Source organism: Onychomys torridus, chromosome 6 (assembly GCF_903995425.1).
Source record: "Onychomys torridus chromosome 6, mOncTor1.1, whole genome shotgun sequence".
NCBI classification, from domain to species: Eukaryota; Metazoa; Chordata; class Mammalia; order Rodentia; family Cricetidae; genus Onychomys; species Onychomys torridus.
In genome coordinates this window covers 13,659,304-13,677,902 of record NC_050448.1, presented here as the reverse complement: position 1 = coordinate 13,677,902, position 18,599 = coordinate 13,659,304, and positions in this window count along the sequence as shown.

Sequence of the window (18,599 nt, the reverse complement as noted above, 5' to 3'; positions counted from 1 at the left end):
TTAGATGTCTCCTTTCATCCAACTGCAAAATTATGGTATTTCATTTTAATATATAAATTAAATTAGGAATGCTAGAAAAGTGTCCAGACTTTCCCTTCCCTATTTTCATGGATCTCCATGTTTTCTGTCTGATTACAAATGTAGAATTTACCATCTATTATGGGGGCTGAAGGATGATTCAGCAGTAGTGCTTACTGCTTTTGCAGAGGATTGGGTTTGGTTTCCAGCACTCTTATGGCAGTCCATAACCACCTTTTTACAGGGGACCCAATGTTCTCTTCTGGCCCCTATAGTCTCCTACATTCACCTGATGAAAATGAAATCACACAGACTCATACACATACATGCATTTTTTTTAAATCTTAGACTTTATTAGCAGTTTGGTTTATTCTACTATTTTAATGTTATGTATAACCGTTTCTGTAAATGTATCTCACAGAAATGTTTTAGTATTCAGTTTGTTAGGGAATGTTCAGTCAGACAGTAGTAACATTAAAAATATGGTTTAACTATAGCGGAAAATATGAAAACCTTCTTGATCCTGGAGGACATGGGAATGGATGGGAGGGGCTGAGGGGAAGGTGGGGGGGGGGGCGGGAGGGGGGAGGACAGGGGAACCCATGGCTGATGTATAAAATTTAAAACACATAACAATAAAGAAAAATAAATTTAAAAAAAGAAAACATTGTAGGAAAAAAGACTAAGTAAACCTTGGTAGTTTTGTTAATCATTATAATCACAGGGTTCCTGTTTTAGAGTCTAACATCTAATGTGAGCCTTCATCAGAACAGAAATGGGATATATAATGACAATTTAGAACTTAAATTTTAATATTCATCTGTGGGGATAGACCATCAGAAGTTCTTTCAATGGGATATCCAAGTAGATTTCATCAAAATTATTCATGACTTGTCATTCACACCAGAAAGCAGTGATGCTATTAAACTATACATTTTTATTTTGGTCTGTGATTTTATAGCTTGCTCATTACCTTCTTCCCACAAGTAAAGGCTTAATGCATTGAGAGAACCTGGATTTCAACAGCACCGACTCTTCTCATAATGAACATAGATTCTCCAGGCTGGAAAGCAAATGACAAGACTCTTGCCAGATGACTGAGCTCTAGCCAGGCCACTCAGCATAGAGATGGGCGCACCTCTATCTTTCACACTGGGTACACATGTGCCATTCTGTGGATATCATCTGCTCAGTACCAGGACAACCTGTCAGAAATCACTGGACAAGGAAAGGACATTAGAGTCCATGTAGTGTATCTTCCTTGCTTTATAGGCACATAAGTTAAAAAGGTAAATGTCTTGGCAGAGTGAGCCAGGCTGCGTGGGTCCCCATTTCCTGTCTCCTATCTTCCAACACAGGAATACTTTCTTTGCTAATTCCTCTGGGACTGAGACAGATCTTTCTATAGTTCATATAATCATCCCATACGTTAAAGGAAGAGAAGGAAAGGCAATGAACTCAGTTCACCCCTTGAATGTTAATTCAGCTAAAGTATTCCTTATGTTAAGAAATAATTCTCTACTGCAAATACTTCTAAAAATAGATCAAAAGATGAGATCATTGCACCTCAGTCTTTTCCCTATACCCCACTGTTGCACGTCTATTCAGGATGGGTAAAATTGCATTATTGCCCCTTGTAAGTGTTCTTCCTATAAGCAGTGAGCTATGTGAAATCAGTTATCATTTTATAAGAAATTATAGTCTCAAGCCCCCAATACAATTCATGACACAATATAGCTTTGGTAAATGGATGCCAGGTGGTGACCTTGTTTTGTATTTTTGATCTGTATATACTGTATATACCAGGTACTCTTTAAGGTTTTAGTGGGTAATAGAGTCAGTAAAGAACATTCAGAGGGTCCCCCATAGACTTCTCTAGCTAGGTAGGGCTGAGTTTGAAAGAAATAAGCTGTATAGTTCCGAGTTACTGCTTATGTACAGCTTTGTATGTGTTAATTTTCCATAACTATGACAAAATGCCTGAGACAAATAGTTTAAAGGAGTGATCATTTATTTTAGTTTATCAATTCAGAGTTGTCCAGGCCAACAATATTTGTTTATATTGCTTCTGAGCCTGAATACAGAGGCAGAGTGTCACACTGGGGAGCCTGGGGCAAGACAAAATGGTTCACCTCATACTGCATAGGAAACAAAGAGAGCAGAAAGGTCTGAAGACAAAATATACCCTTCAGAAGCATTCGCTCAGTGGCATACTCTCTGAATCAGTCTTAATCCCTTAATAATCAGCTCAGCTATTAGCTAATTCAATGGTTCATCCATTTATGTCTTTACCACCATCTTGGTCCAGTCATCTCTCAATTGCCTCACCAGCTGGATATCGAGTCTTGAATATAAGAAGTCTTTGGAACATGAGACCTCCTCCAAACCAGATGAGCCAGGGAAAAGACCATGGCCCTGAAAATGGATAGAGGAAACCTGAAGCGTGATCCTCCTACCTCCAACCCTTCAACATATCCTACTAGTACGTGCCTCTACATAGGCCCTACAGGTGACACTGAATACTGTCATTTACCTCAATTGACATTTTGTCAAGCTGCCTTCTAAATATTTATGTTTATACCCACAGACAAATTCTATTTTTAGTCTTAATCAGAGAACCATTTCTTTCCAGTGAGCAGCGATGAATGTAGAGACATAGGTGCACAAGGTGCTGAGAATAAGTGATGGGTGAGTGCTCAGCTCCAAAGAAGACATTTATACTGTACCTTCTCAGGCTCAATGGACATTGTAGAAAAGCAAACAAAGAATGTACATGCAGAAGATTGGGAGATGGTAGTGACGTGCCTTCTTGGCATGATGCAACCACTGCAATCACAAGCTCAGAGCAGCACCGGTTTCTGCAGGAGAGAATAGGTCTATCAACAGATGTGGATGGAGTGGGCCTTCCCCTTAATGCCAAACTGTTCACCACTGGTATATTCAGGGAGAGAGGGAACTATTTGCTACAGCTGTATACCTGCTGATAAGAAAGGATGAGGGGCTAGAGAGTAATCAGCATGCATTATATACATGTGTGTAATTGTCAGAGAATAAACAACAAAACATGTGAAACAAAAGATTGAAATGTGACCTAGTACTTGATTGTACCTGTATATCTCAGGGAGCAGAAAAGGCTTACTTACATGTGCTTATCCCCAATCCCACATCCCAGTATCTCGGTTAGTAGTCCAATTGGCTGAAACATTGGATTTTTCACACCATTTTTTTTGGTCATGATTAAAATCAACAGCTGCAGAGGAAAGACTAAGGTAAGACACCACAGAAAATCTGAGAGGACTACAATTTCTACAGACATGGGAGACCTCTCGAGATTTAGCCATCTCTCCATTCTTATGCCTCCTGTCAAGTTCATATATATAAACACACATTAAATACAAAGAAAAGTAAAAGATCGGTGTTTCTTTTTTTGTTGATAAGTTGGACTCCATCCAGTTGTGCACAAAGAGTCCTCCTTTGACAACTTATTTTAAGAAAGATATCCAAACAGTAGTATGTACAGCTTTTGTTACCAAGAGAAAGCAGTATGCTTGAATAGATGGAGATTTACATCAAAGCTTACAAACTTAAGTTTTATACTATTTTAGAGAAATAGGCAATTGCCACTATTTTGTTAAAGGGGTTCTGGATTAGTGCCCATGTAGAGGAAGGAGGAGAGACACGTGTATCCTATCTGCTACTGTTTCTTTTATGACTTTTCCTGCCTCATTTTCACATTTGCTTATTCGACAGGTGTTTTTATCTTTATTTCACAGTTTGGGAACTGGAGGTTCAGTCAAGTGGAACAAGTTGTGAAAGGCCATGGATCACCTGGATGCTTCATATCTCAACTACATCTGTCCTCTACCCCACCTTCTATCATCCACACCTCCTTGTGTGGCCAGGACAGATCTGTACCAGGACACTTCTGCTGGCTCTCTGGATCCAAGCATTTTTTCTTTTATGGGCTTTGCTCTCTCTCCTTCATGTACACCAGACTTTCTGTTCTTCCCTCTGATGTCTGATGCATTCCTCTCTGCATTCAAGTCTCCGGTGAAGTCATTGGAGAAGGACTTTCTGTGACTGCTCTTTGTATGTTAGTTTTTTTTTTTTTTTGTCAAGTTGACACAGGCTGAAGTTTTCTGAGAAAAGGGAACCACAAGTGAGAAAATGCCTTTTTATGAGTAACCTTTGGGTAAGCTTGTAGGCATTTTCTTGACTGATGATTGATGGGGGAGGGCAGTGTCACCTGTGGGCTGTTGGTCCTGGGTAGTATAAGATATTGGGTGGAGCAAGCCATGATGAACAAGCCAGTATGTGACATTCTTCCATAGCTTCTGTATCAGTCCCTGCCTCTAGATCTCTGCCTTGAGTTCTTGCCCTGGCTTCCTTCAGTGATGGACTGTGATGTGGAAGTGTAAGGTGAAACAAATCATTTCCTCTTCCAAGTTGCTTTTGGTCTTTGTGTCTTATCACAGCAGTAGAAAACATAACTAATACAACATATTTTAAAAATTATTTGTATTATATTTTTACTGGTGTTTTGTCTGGTGCCTAAAGAATCCAGAAAAGGTTGTCTGACCCCTGGAAGTGGAATTACAGGCAGCTATGAGCTGCCATGTGAGTGTTAGGTACAGAATCCTTGTCCTCTGCTCTTACTTGACAAGCTGTCAGCTTAGCTCTCATATGAAGCATCTTAATGTCTTGTGTGTGACATGGTTTGAGTGGTCCTCTCAGATCTGTTGATTCAGATCTTAATTCCAAAGAGGAATTGCACTGTTAGCAAGTGATAAAGACAAGATATGACCCCCTCATCAGTGGAATAAGAGGAATCCAGATGCTGTCCCTATGTCTAACATGTAATTTACAGTGATCCAGAGAATAGGGTCTCATTAGAACTTTCTGTTGTCTTGATCTTGGACTTGCCAGCGTCTAGAACCACTGAGAAGTAAAGTGCATTTCTTTATAAGTCATCAAGTGTATACTTTATGACAACAGCATGAGAACACTAAGAAAATTAGTAACAGGTAATTGTTTTGAGTGCTACTAAGAGGAGAGTGCTACCTCTTAATCAACTCCATGAGATGTCAAAATGCACATGCTGTGAGTGAGTGTGTGTGTGTGTGTGTGTGGGGGGGTTCTTAGAATGACTGTAACACTTCCAGGTTCTCTCCATCCATATACTCACAAAGTTAATCACAAGCTGCTATGGTGTCATGTCTTTTTCTTCCTGTCTTCTTTTCCTGCAGTACAGTTTGAGCTACATGCAGAGCTCACCTTGGTTTTTGGTATTGTCTAGATTCTTAAATCAGTCATCTCTTAGTCTCCCCTCCTCACTTCTCCCGTTCTTCTTTCTTCTTCTCTCCTTTCTCTTCCCCCTCTGCCTTCCCTTGGAACTACATATTCCATCTTCTCTTCAGTTGGATGAAGTTATACAGATATGAACTGTAGATATAATGAGTAGATTGCCTATTAGTGGCCATCTTCCCAGCCCGTTGAATAAAAACATCCTTGCAACTCCTTATTTCTTCTCATATCCCTTCAACTTTTGGAAGAAATTTATGTCCTTAAATGACAATGACAAATGAAGACACTTCACTATCCCTCCTGCCACAGTGACCTTTCCTGGGCATTGATGTGAGAAATACTCATTGATTAGAGCCATTGAAATTTGGACGTTTTAAAAAAAATACCAGCTAGCTTACAATAACATTCTGCTTTATTTGAAGGAGCCAGAACTATGCCTGATTGTAACCTATTAATGATGCATAACGATGGGAACTTAACAGGAACAGCAGATTTGTGGAGAGAAATGACTTGTTTTGGTTTGTATGTAAGGCATGTCTGTGGGAGGCAACATCTTGTACTTCCTCTTCATTTCATGACATTTCTATCTACAAGCAAAATGAACAATCATGTGCACTGCTTAAAGGTCTCTGTCTCTTCACAGTTGTCCTCTGGAGATGTAACAGAAAGAGACTGGAGTGCTGAAACTGTCTACTTTCATGTGTGTCTGCATTGCCTTTCTGTGGCTTATAGGGTACCATTTATGAGACCATAGGTCTACGCTAGGAGAGAGAAGACAGTGAACAGGAGTAGGGGACATGGGAGATTTGGGCTACACACAACTAAGGCATGCTTTCAGGGTCTATTCTGGCCCCACCATGTGAAATCCACTTCTATCTGATGGAGTATTGCTTAGTTTTATGACTTTATGGGTAAGACAATAACCAGTAAATGGTAGGCACCTCAGAACACATGGTAACTTCATCTTGACTGGGCAAAGTAGCAGGCCAAGATTTTCTTGAAAGAGGAATTATCTGCAGTGTCCAATGACACCAAGAGAACCAATTAGTTCTGATAACCTTACCAGTCTTCTGAGCATGCTAAAATGTATCCAAACAACCATATTTGACCTTGCTTCTTTTTAAGGAATAGATAGTACAGATAATCCCGTATTTCCATTGTCGTGATTAGTATTCTATTATTGGAAACAGTTACTAAACTATTTAAATTTACTCAAACAAGCGAGTCTATTCCAGAAAGACCCCAAATCATGAAGAACACTTACACTTAACATTCTACTTCTCTAGAGTTCTCTAGGTTACAGTCTGGGTTCTCTAGAGAAACAGAACATTCAATGTGAGTGTGTGTCTGAGGGTGAGGACTAGGAAGGAGATGGGGGCTGTGAGGAATGGGTTCACAGTTGTTACAAAAAGTCCCAGTATATGCATTTGGTGAGATGGAGATGAGGGCAATTGGTGGAGGGTTCCAGGGCAAACCTGTAGTCCTGAAAACCAGGAGAGCTACTGTAGTAAGTCCCTGCCTAAGTCCATGCCTGAAAGCAGGAGAGCCAGCGAGGCAGGGTCACAGGAGAGCCAGCAAAGCAGTCAAAGTTCCCCTATGGAGCTTTCTGTTCCACTCAGCCTGTCAACAGATTGGGTGAGAGCCATCCACACCAGGAAGACAATCTGCTTTCCTCAGCTTACTAATTCAAATGTTAACGTCATCCAAAAACACCCTCACAAAACACCCAGAATAATGTTTAACCAGATATTTGAGCATGAAGTCAAGTTGACAAATAGAATTAAACCATCACAGTCTGTATTTATGTGAGATTAAACATCCATTTACAGAATTCTTCCACAAAGCCCAATGTTTAATTGGAATTTTCAATTCCTCCTCTCTAGATTAGCTCTATAAGTTTCTGGGTATTTAACTACTACTAATGTATATGCACCTCTGTGTATTCCTGCTCTTGTGTGTGTGTGTGTGTGTGTGTGTGTGTGTGTGTGTGTGTGTGTGTGTGTGTGTAACGGAAAGACATTTCTCTAGTAGTAAGTATAATTTGTCCCAAAGGTTGTCTTTGTCCCTAATTTATTTTTGTGGTAAATGAGTTGGGCTAACAAGGCAGGAAATATTGGGAGGTGGCTATATTATTTTCCTCTTCCATCTTTGTGTTAAATATGTGGGAAACCCCTGCAAAGTAGCAAAGTCTAGAAGAACAGACTTTATTTTCTTCTCCTTTCTCATGATTTAATTTACATGTTATTTCTATTAGTAAACACCAAATAGAGTCTCAAGGCTGGATTGAGTGCCCACTAGTGACTTCCCCAACATTCCGTGCTTTCCTGTGTATAAAATCTTGAAAGAGAAACACAGCCAGATGAAGATTCCAGTATGTTTATCATGACATTATCAACAAATGTCCTCTGAACAAAGGAATAAATAAGACCATGTTTGGACCACATATTGTCATTGGGGATAGTGGTGCATTCATGTCAAGTTATCAAGGCTTTCTGAATGATGTTAAACATATTTTTTATTATTTCTTTTATTTTTTTGAGAGTACAATATGATTACATCATTTCTCTTTCCCTTCCCTCCCTCTCAACTCTCCCAGATACCTCTCCTTGCTCGCTTTGTTTTTATTAATTGTTGTTTTTCAAAAGACAAAAATAAATAAATTAAAAGCAAGCTACTCCAGATTGAACATTTATTTCTAGTCAAATGTTCCTTTCCTTATTTTCTTCATTATTCCAACCTACTCAGTGTGAGTTTATGGCAAGAGGCTCCCTTCTAATTTGTAACACACATTGAATAGACATTTGGCACGGCTTCATGGCACTCTATTTTATCTGTGAAAATTGCCGACTTTATCATCCTTGGCTCTTTTTAGTTTTCAATTTAATGCTATGGGCTCCAGGCCATTATAAAAGTTTTTGTTTTAAGGTGAAAGTTTGAGCTGGTTGCCATTGCAAGATGAAATGTCATTGCTCTGGCATTTTAAAGCTGTGAGACACAGTCCATCTATAACAGTTGGGAAAGAATAGCTCCATCATTTTGAGTGACACTTGGTTTAGCTGTAGCCTCAAGGCTGTGATCTTCCCTGAAGAAGGGCGAAGGGCCCATTTGAAAGAATTCTGTCTGTACAGGCTGGCATGAAGGTTTGGAGTTCAGTGACAGAGGAAAGGGGGAGAAGAGAGACAGATCAAAGGGAGTAGGTTAGAACACGGAGTAACTACCAGATGGAGCTCAGAGAGACAAGATTAATAAGAAGAACTAGAAGAAAACTAACAGCGACTCCTGCTGTCTTCTACGCAGGACATCACTGAAATAATAAATTCCCCAGTGTAGAGAATCTGCAGAGAGACCAAGAGTTGTCCCAACTTTATTTGAATGCTGACACAGAAAGAATCGCTGAGTCCAGCAGGAATAGTTTTGTAGCTCACAGATCCACAATGTAATACGGTTCAGAGGACAGCATGATGCTTGGCACATTCCAGCTGTTCAGGGCTTGCTGGATGACAACTTTGAATTTTAAATAAGGTAGACTTGGAATTAAGAGCAAGAGGAGGAATGTAGGTGCAGGACCAGGACTCGAGCTTGCTCAGGGAACTGACCACAGCTGTAACTTGAGGCCTTTTGTAGTCTCCAGGAATGAGAGAAGGGAAAGGGGTCAGGAACTGAATAACCCTGAAACACACACCCAACAACAACAAATGATACTTTGAATTGATAATCATATTTAGAGTATCACACTTCATTTTATCTCAGCTAATTCTTTTTTGGCATTCTTTTAAAGTTCTAAGTTAAACAACTTCACAGATTGTCTAGAAGACTTAGATAATATTCCTTGCAGTGTCTGAGCAATATTTATGACCCCATGGTGCTGTCCAGGGACCAGCTTTGGTGGTTATCCAGGTCTCCGAGTTGCCATCCCCTCCCTATATTTGTGATACTGTGAACATTTAAAAGGCCATGGCACTTTTTGGAGAAGCTGCTCCACCTAATTCCCATGGCTGCTGTAATCTTTTATTGCTCCTTAAGGCTCTATCTTAGACCTTCATGCTTTAAGAGAGAGAACATATATGTATATAAAATTTCTTCAAAGTGGGAATGTTACAACCTAGCTCTTAATTCTTGGCTTTCTTTTCAGGATTAAAATTGCTGCTTGGAAGAAAACATAAGTCAATTACTTCTTCTGTCACAGGATTCACTGCATTAACATCTGTCCCACTGTCCCATGCTATTTTCAGTGGAAAGTTGAAAGCCAGGCTCAGTACCATTGCTCCAAATCATTGTTTCTCTCTGAAATTCCTGAAGAAGCCTTTGAAAAAATATGATATTTGTTAGCATTTCCTGTTATATCTTTTCTAAACATAGTAAAAATGTGAAACCAAGGGTTCAAGGCCATTTGTCAATATCAATTGTCAATACAAATGAGGCTATGCCATAACTTTGATAAACTCACCTAAGTCAAATGACACTTTCTGTTTCTAGCATTCTCTTAAGCTGAATTCTCCAAAGAATTCTAATTTAGATAACTTTTTTCTTTTTTGCCCTTTTAACAGTTGTGGGTATAATCTGGAAATACAACTCTCAGTTGGTCTGCAAATCTTTACCATTTCTGGCACTCTGTGGAAAGAAATGGATTATTATTAGTTAATGGCTCTGGGGCTCTCATAAAAAACATTGCTTTTGTCAACAAGAATGAATTGCTGAATCTCCAACCACCTCTTTGTGGTGCATGGTAATCTGCACTGAAATTGGAAAATGAAGTTACTGAGGGACTTTTGACAAGGCCGTCCCCTATCTTTGTAAAGCACAGGGACAAATGGATGAGAAAACTTACAGTGAAGTAGGGAAACACAAAGGAGTAAATGGATTCGGGGAAAGGCATCTGCAGCCACTGATACATTCTGAGAAGCAGCTCTGCTCTATGTATCTCTCTCTGCTCCTTCTGGAACCATTGGTATCCATGCTCACACCCTGAACAATTGATGCTTGGGTCTTCCTCTGGAGGCAGATAGAAAACAGCCACTGTACTGTGAGCTGCACAGTGCCTGACATGCTCAGAGTTTTACAGTTGGGAAAGCTAACAATTAGGCTGTAAACTCCAAGAGGTGGAAAAAATTAAAAATTGGACCAAAATCATAATAAATGTCAACATAATTGTTAGCTTTGTGTTTGCAAGTTCTTGGCTCTCATCCATAGAACTTCCTCCTATTTTTTCCTCAAATTCCTGTTCAACTACTTGTTTTCCATTTTTGATACTACATAGTTCTCTCATTCTAATTTGCTGACAAAAATACATTTTAATTTAAAACTCAAAATATGTTTTCTTAGAAAAACTATTTTCCCCCTTTTTAAAATTATATTTGTGTTTTAATTTTACACATCAGCCATGGGTTCCCCTGTCCTCCCCCCTCCCACCCCCACCCCCACCTTCCTCCCATCCCCTCCCCTCCATTCCCAACTCCTCCAGGGTCAAGACACCCCTGAGGATTCATTTAAACTTGGTGGATTCAGTACAGGCAGGGCCAGTCCCCTCCTTCCAGGCTGAGCATGTGTCCCTGTGTAAGCCCAAGGTTCCAAACAGCCAGCTCATGCACTAAGGACAGGTCCTGGTCCCACAGCCTGGATGCCTCCCAAACAGTCCAAGCCACTCAACTGTCTCACTTATCCAGAGGGCCTGATCCAGCTGGGGGCTCCACAGCCTTTGGTTCATAGTTCATGTGCTTCCATTCGTCTGGCCTTTTGTCCCCGTGCTTTTTCCAATCCTGGGCTCAACAATTCACACTCCCACAGTCCCTCCTCCTTCTCGACAACTGGACACACGGAGCTCCACCTGGAAAAACTATTTTTATTAAAGAAACTTTAGGCATTGTTGATAGTGTTCATTAGCCAGAAGGCAATCCCAGTGAAACTCCTTCCAGACAAACCATCTACCCCCACCCCCACTTTTACTATATGTTTGGGAGGCCATAAAAACCAATCCACCTGCTCTAGTCCTGATATAATGCTCACTCACCTTCCATCTCCATCTTTAGTTCACAAATACACTCCCATTTCCCTACTGGAGACACAGCAGTGCATACATCTCTGCTGTGTTTTTCTGTAAGTTGCTCTGCACAGTAACAATCCCCTCCCCTCCCTGCTGGAAAATCATCTAAATCTGTGGTTGACCCTCTTTCCTCACCTGCTGGCCCTTCCATTTATTGAAACTAGGCTCATATTCCTGTCAGTCTACTGAAATGACTCTGGTAGAAAGTACACACACTCTAATAACCGCACATGGCCTGTCATTCTGCTTTATTGTCCTGCTAGAGCAACCACTGTCAAGGATGTTCTCTTTCATTAGAATTCTCCAGCCTGGCCAGATCTGCAGCTCTATCCCATTTTCTTAGAGTGACTTCTTTCCTTCACCATTTTTACTCCCAATAGCGCCTCAAAATGTATCATGTGACCTTGCACCTCACACTTCCGCCTAAATGTCATCCCCATTCTTATTTTCTCTCCTGAACATTGTCTATATTTCACCTTCCAATGCCTTTCTCTTCAGGAGCCTTTAACAAGCTCCATCTTTAAATTGTCCTCCACACAGGATACTATGGATCTACTGATATCAGCTTTTCTTCTAGATCTACTATGTTCGTTAGTAGTAATCCAACTCAAATCTAGGAGAAACATTGGGCTTAGAGACATAGGCCAGATCACATCCTGGATCCAGATCAGTTTTATGATGTTAGTGCCTCCATTTCTTCACATAGAAAGTCATAATAGTAATAATCCACAGAGTTTAAAAACTAAGTCAACAAAGACTAAATGTGAAAGTGTCTTGCAAGGCTCCTCACATGTAGCCAGCACAACCCTAGAAGCAGGTGAATTGACAGCTTCTGTAAGGACCAGTGATGTGATGAGGAGGAGTCCCTCAGCAAAGCTTGGGGAGGAGTGTGAGGTAGGTAAGAGGATGGGGCCAGGGTGGTGAAGATGGTCTGCAGTGGCTGAAGGCAGCTGTAGAGCACCATCACTCTCTGTGTTCTTGTATAGCAGCCAATGTTCACAGTCTGATGTGTCTTCACTTGCCTCTCAGAGTCACGCACCCAGTTCTTGAACAGACTTCTTTCTGTGTAACAACCACATCATAAAGCATCAGAATGGATGTTTTTCACTAAATAATACATTGTGAATATTCTTTCAGTCAACAGAGAGGGATCTAATTAGATTGCTTTTAAAAGAACTAAAATGTCATAGCGCAGATGTAGTACAGTTTTAGAAAAGGGCTTTATTTAGCTCCTCCACTCCCCACCCCCTATATCCACTTAAACCCCTCCACCTCAGTATCCCCCACTTTCATTTTCATATCAAGAGTTCCACTAACTTTCTGAGCCTTCTCCCTAGAGCCAACTGATCCCATGGGCTCCTTTCTAGTTTCCTGGTTTATATATATCCAGCCCCACTTAAATATACACGTATAAAGTCTCAAAGCTAGAATATGCACATGAGAGAGAAGTGTGGTGTGTCTTCTCACCTCACTACCCTCATGTCCAGTCACATGTCTTCAGCCATTCCTTGTTAAACATGCTGTATCCATGTTTGCTTTGGTATCCACCCACATCCTGACTTCCTGTTAGACATACCACTGGTTTTATTTACATAGAGAAGGCTACCAAGAGTTAAATAGCTTTGCTGTAGGGTGTGTATATGTTTAGTTAGTAAGCAGATTCTGTGACAAATTGTTAGGTGCCTCCTAGGTATTCTCTGTGGCTCTCATGCACATACCCTTTGCCTGCTTTCACAGTAGTTTGTCCTAGAACAGCAGTTCTTAGGAATCCTCTTGTATCGGCGCCCTTTGGCCTTTAAATTTGTAACTAACTTGACTCCTTTTCTTTCTGTCTTCTTTCATCAACTGTAATACCTTAATCCTAAAAATTTAGTATTTGTGCACTAATTCTATATAGTTCTTTGTGGACTTTTATGTTTCTTAATTTTTATTCCATATTTTCCCCCAAACTTACATAGAAAATCTTTGTATTTTTCTTCTAAGATTCTTATTGTTATATTTAAGATTTAAATATTAAAAAGAATTAGGAATTTCATTTTGCTTCTTAATCTAGTTGGAAGAGTCAATTGGGGCAACAGAATTCATTGTGAATGGTGTTCTCTCCCACTGCTCTGAACGGGTGTGTGCCTTGTGTGAAGTCATTGCATATACTTGGGAAAGGAATGGTCTGGGTAGGGGATGGCTCTCTTCTCAGTGCTGACCACTGTGGGCAAGAGAGCCAGAGCCAGAGTCACCCGGAAGGGCACAGGACAGAGGGTGAGGAGGGTGCACACTGGCCACAGGGACTTTTTCAAGGGTTATCATCCTCTTCAGAGTCTTCATTTCCCCTTAAATGCTATTCTAGAAGAGAAAACAATAAATTTAGTCTCCAGCTGAAGAGTTTCGCAGCTATGATAGCACTTTTTTGCTAAAAACATTTCCAAACTTTCTTTTATTAGGTTAGCATTCTAAATTTGTTGTAACTTTCTGAAATAATATGTGACTTCCAGAAGAAGGCTACGAGAAGATGAAGTTTAAGTGAGTGAGTTCTCTGCCCTCTGGTTGAGTGATTTCCATGGGACCCTGGTCCGAAAGGACTCTCGGGACTGTGTGCTCAGGTCTTTCTGTTGTGAGAAGTTTGCCACTCTATATCTGCCAGCTTGAGTAACTCTCTGCCTCAGAGAGATTGCTTCTCATTTCTAGTTCTTTCTATCTCTGATTTTGTATATCCTTAGGCACCTAAGGTCTGTCTTTTCTCCTTTTCCTTGCATGGTTTCTAATAATCATGATTTTACTCTCTGTATAATGTTTCTTTATCCTATCAGCTAATATTTTCTAAAATTATCCATTAGCATTTTAAATTTAAGAATCACACTGGTAGATCACATAAAACAAAAATTCTAATAATTATCATGTACTCTAGGTGTGAATATGTATGTATATGTTTGTGTGTATACATGTGTATATAGGTGTGTATACGTGCATGTATGAACATGTGCGTGTGTGCATATGGGTGCATATGTTTGTGAGAGACAATGGTGAGGGCAGTTGCCAGCATTACAGTTTTCATAGAGGATGTTCTCTTTGCATTAAAAGGCCATGTTCTTTTTCTTTTCTTTTTTGCAGTTTTTGTAATCAAACACAAGATTTTGCACGCATTAGGCAAGTCTTTACCACCAAGTCCAGCCTCTTTTACCTTTACAGCCCCAGGACAATGTCCGGCTTAGTAGACATCACAAATCAATGACAAAGAATGAGGTTGGCTGCCTGAGGTTGCTCCTGACATTAGATGAAGCTGCATGGGCACTTGAGAGATTTAACGAAAGAAACCCTCTTCCTGTTCTATTTTATGTTGGTTTTTTGTTTTTGTTATTTTTTGAGATAGGGTCTTCTTATATAACCTTGGCTGGCCTGGAACTTTCTATGTAGACCAGACTGGCTTTGAACACAGAGATCTGCCAGCTTCTGCCTCTTCTTCCTCTGCCTCCTCAGTGTTGGGATTAACGGTGTGCACCATCATGTCTTGTATCTATTTTCTGTTTTAAATCACACATTGTTTCTGCTTTAATATCAGTGCAACTGTTGTGCCCTGGTCTCTTTAATATCAGTGCAACTGTTGTGCCCTGGTCGAGACACCGCCTCCCTCAAGAGACCACCAGAGACTCTAACTCTCTGAAATGCAAAAGCAAGGCTTATTGAAAGCAGTATAAGCCTAGGCAGGGGCCTCAGCAGAGACCTCATTAAGTGCACTGATGCAGCAGAGGCCAGAGGCGGTACCCACCCCTCTGCAAGCTCAGTTTTTAAAGGCAAAAACCACAAGGTTGCATCAGTTAAGGGTCGCAGTATGGGTACAATTCTGATTGGCTCAAGTTTTAGGGGCTTTCTAGAATTTCAGTGTTACCTTACTTTGCAGTTTGACCAATTGTTTTTCAAACTTTTTATAGGCTATCTCTGGCATTGGGGCACTCTGTGGTTAATCAGTTGCTACCAGATGGCCCTTCAGACATCCTGACTTTGTACCTTTTTTGAGTTCCTGGAGCCTATGTCAGCACTTCTGAGAATTTCAAAACTCAGGCCTGTTTCAAGCTGGGGCTAGGGGCTTGCTTAAAATCGAGGTGCTTTGGTTCTTCAGCAACAACATAAAGGTCTTAGAATAGGCTGACTTCTGGAGTCATCTATTGCTTAATATATACAAGGTGAAGAATGGATAAGGCCAACACATACACTGGCTATGATAGTCTATTCCTTTATTTTATAACACAGAGTCAACCACAGACATTGGCATAGGCAATCATAGTTGTTAGATAACAATAGCTTGCTTAACTTTCAGATTTCTGTTTTATTTTATTTTTTTAATGAAAATCAAGTTAGAATTGTAAAATGGATTGCTGGTAGCTATTTACTCAAAACAAGGGGTACGTAATGTCTCTGGATCATATAGAATCATCAGGAAGCTGGTACGTCTGGCACCTTTACTTCCTTCCTCGGAGCTGGAAGCTAGAAGAAGGGGTCCTGCTTTCCTTCTAGTAGGGTCACCCAGTGTACCCTAAATGAATGAAAATGCTTCATCTTTTGCTACAATAATCTGTGGAATTGATGAAACAGAAACCTTATATTTTCTATTTTACATAGCATGTGACATCATTTGTACATCTTTCTATAGTTTATCTTATACCAACTTTTATTTTTTGGTCAGAGTAAAGAGACATTTTCCCCCTTTTACTGAAAATGGATTCGTTTCTCATACAATATATCTTCATTACTATTTCACCTCCTCCAACTCCTCCCAATTCCTCCCAAACTTCCATCTGGATCTACTCCCTTTCTATCTCTCATGAGAAAAGAACAAGCTTCTAAGAGATAAAAACAAATCATAACAAAATAAAACAAAGTAAGCGAAAACAAAATCCATCACATCAAAGTTGGACAAGACCAACAGAAGCCCAAGAAAAGGCCCAAGAATCAGAGACACACTTGTTTCCACACTCAGGAGTCCCACATAACACTAAAGTGAAAGGTATAATAAACACAGAGGACCTGGTGCAGAGCCATGTCGTCACTGTGCTAGTGGCTTCCATTTCCATGAGTTCATCTGAGCCTTGCTTGATTGATTGGGAAATACTGTTTTTCTTTGCAGCTTTTCTTTTCTCAATAGACAAAATTCTGATACTGACCTTCTCAAAATATTTCCTATTTTTTGTAATAACTTAAGAAGTAGCTAGAGAAGAATCTTAAGACTGACCATTTTCAAAACCAATGAATTGGAATTGACCGTGTATTAACATCCCTGGTAAATTATGTGTGATTTCTGAAATATCCAGAATTGGGATGTTTGAAGAACAATTATGTTAAAAACACTGAACTGGCATATTTCTCATGGTGGTTAAATGAAGGAGTCAAATAAAAGATTTCTGAGGGCTGAATTACAGCAATATTCTACAAATTAATTCCACAAACAAATACTGCACTCACTGTATGCATGGTTCCTATTATCCAGAATTCTAGAGGACTCTATCAGTATACAGACAGACAGGGGGACACACACTCACAGACAGATAAACAGACACAGACACTAAATTGCTAGCCAGTGTTGGCCAACTCTAAAGCCATAGATCTTCCCTAATATAACACATCCATAAAATATGAGGTAAAAGAAACAGGAGATCTAAAGAGCATTTTATAGGAGCACATGTGTAATGGTGTGAGTGCATCATGCCTAGCTCCAAACTCCATGACAACCCCAAAATAAGAAAAGAAGAAAAAAAGAAAATAAACTGTTAGTGTTGGGCAGTCTTTCTTCCCCGAAGATAATTATATGTTTTATTTTGCATGTATGTGCTGGGTGTATGTATGTGCATCACATGATACAGGAGTCCCTGGAAGTCAGAGGAGGTACAGGATCCTTGGGGTTCCCCTGAACTGGAGTAACAGATAGTTGTAAGCTGCTACATGGGTGCTGGGAACCAAACCTTGGTTCCCTGCAAGTGTAGCAAGTGTTCCTAACTGCTCAGCCACCTCTGCAATACAGTTGGACATTCTCTTAATCTGCCACAAACACACAATCATCTTCTCTTGACAAATTTTCTGGCTATTTATTTCATGTCTATGTGATGGAAACATTGAATAAGACAATGGTCATGGCTTTTATATAAGATTTTACACTAAGTGATCTCTCCAATGGATCAGAGTGCTCTTCGGGATTTAGTGGGTTTGTGATCAGTGTTGGGATATTTCTAGTTAACATTTCTCCTGGCCATTCTCAGCCTCTTTGCCTTGAGGGGACTCTAAGTGCAGACTGTTATTATTATTATTATTATTATTATTATTATTATTATTATTTTGTAATGTCTCACTTATCACTGGGCTCCTCTTTCCCATGCTGCCAGATAGTTTCTGTCAACAAACACTCAACTTCATTATTTTCTTCTCTTGTGTCCACACTGCCATTGGGCCTGTATAATACGTTTCTAAGTTTATGTATTATACTTTCAGTTTTGTAGTGTTCCTTTATTCTTTAAAGTGATTTCTTAATCTTATCTAAAACTTCCCAGATCTTTTCCATGTGTTACATCTTAACACATTTCTCAGGATTATTTAAAACAAATTTGTCCAGGAATCATTACATCTGGTTTTTAGGTAGGTCTCTTTTTACTTGCTGGTTTTCTTTGTTCTATGTATCATTACTTTCTATTAGTTCCTATGTTTATATACTTATGATTTTGTAAATTGTCACAACACATTGTAAAACACTGTTGATCTCATCATAAGAATAATGTTGGCTTTGTCCCTGAGTGTAGGGAACTTTGTCTTTGTGTTTTATCTGGGCAAGTTTATTTAAGTTTTGCTCTTTATCTCAGTGAAAATTCCATAGTTCTGGAGCTTCATTTGTGTTTCTAAAATGTGGTAAGACTGAGATATCTGCTGAAAACCAAGGTCTTTGCTAACCTGGTCTACCTGACAACTCAAATTCCAAACAGTCTCCTGTGCAGTGGGCAGACACTGAAGCTCCAGCTCAGATACTCACTGTGTATATTCAGACAGACAGGAGTCAGCACAGTCTGCACTTGTCTTGTTGGACCCTTCCAAGCTGCTCTGCCCCCTGAGTCAGACACAATCCCTTAGGTTGTTCAATAGAAGGGTTTGTGGTTGCTGTTTGCTGCTATTTGTATTTGTTAGATAATGTGTTGATGTTGATCTGTAGTCCATGCTGACTTGAAACTTGGAGTCCTCCTGCCTCACCCTCCCAAATGCTGTATTA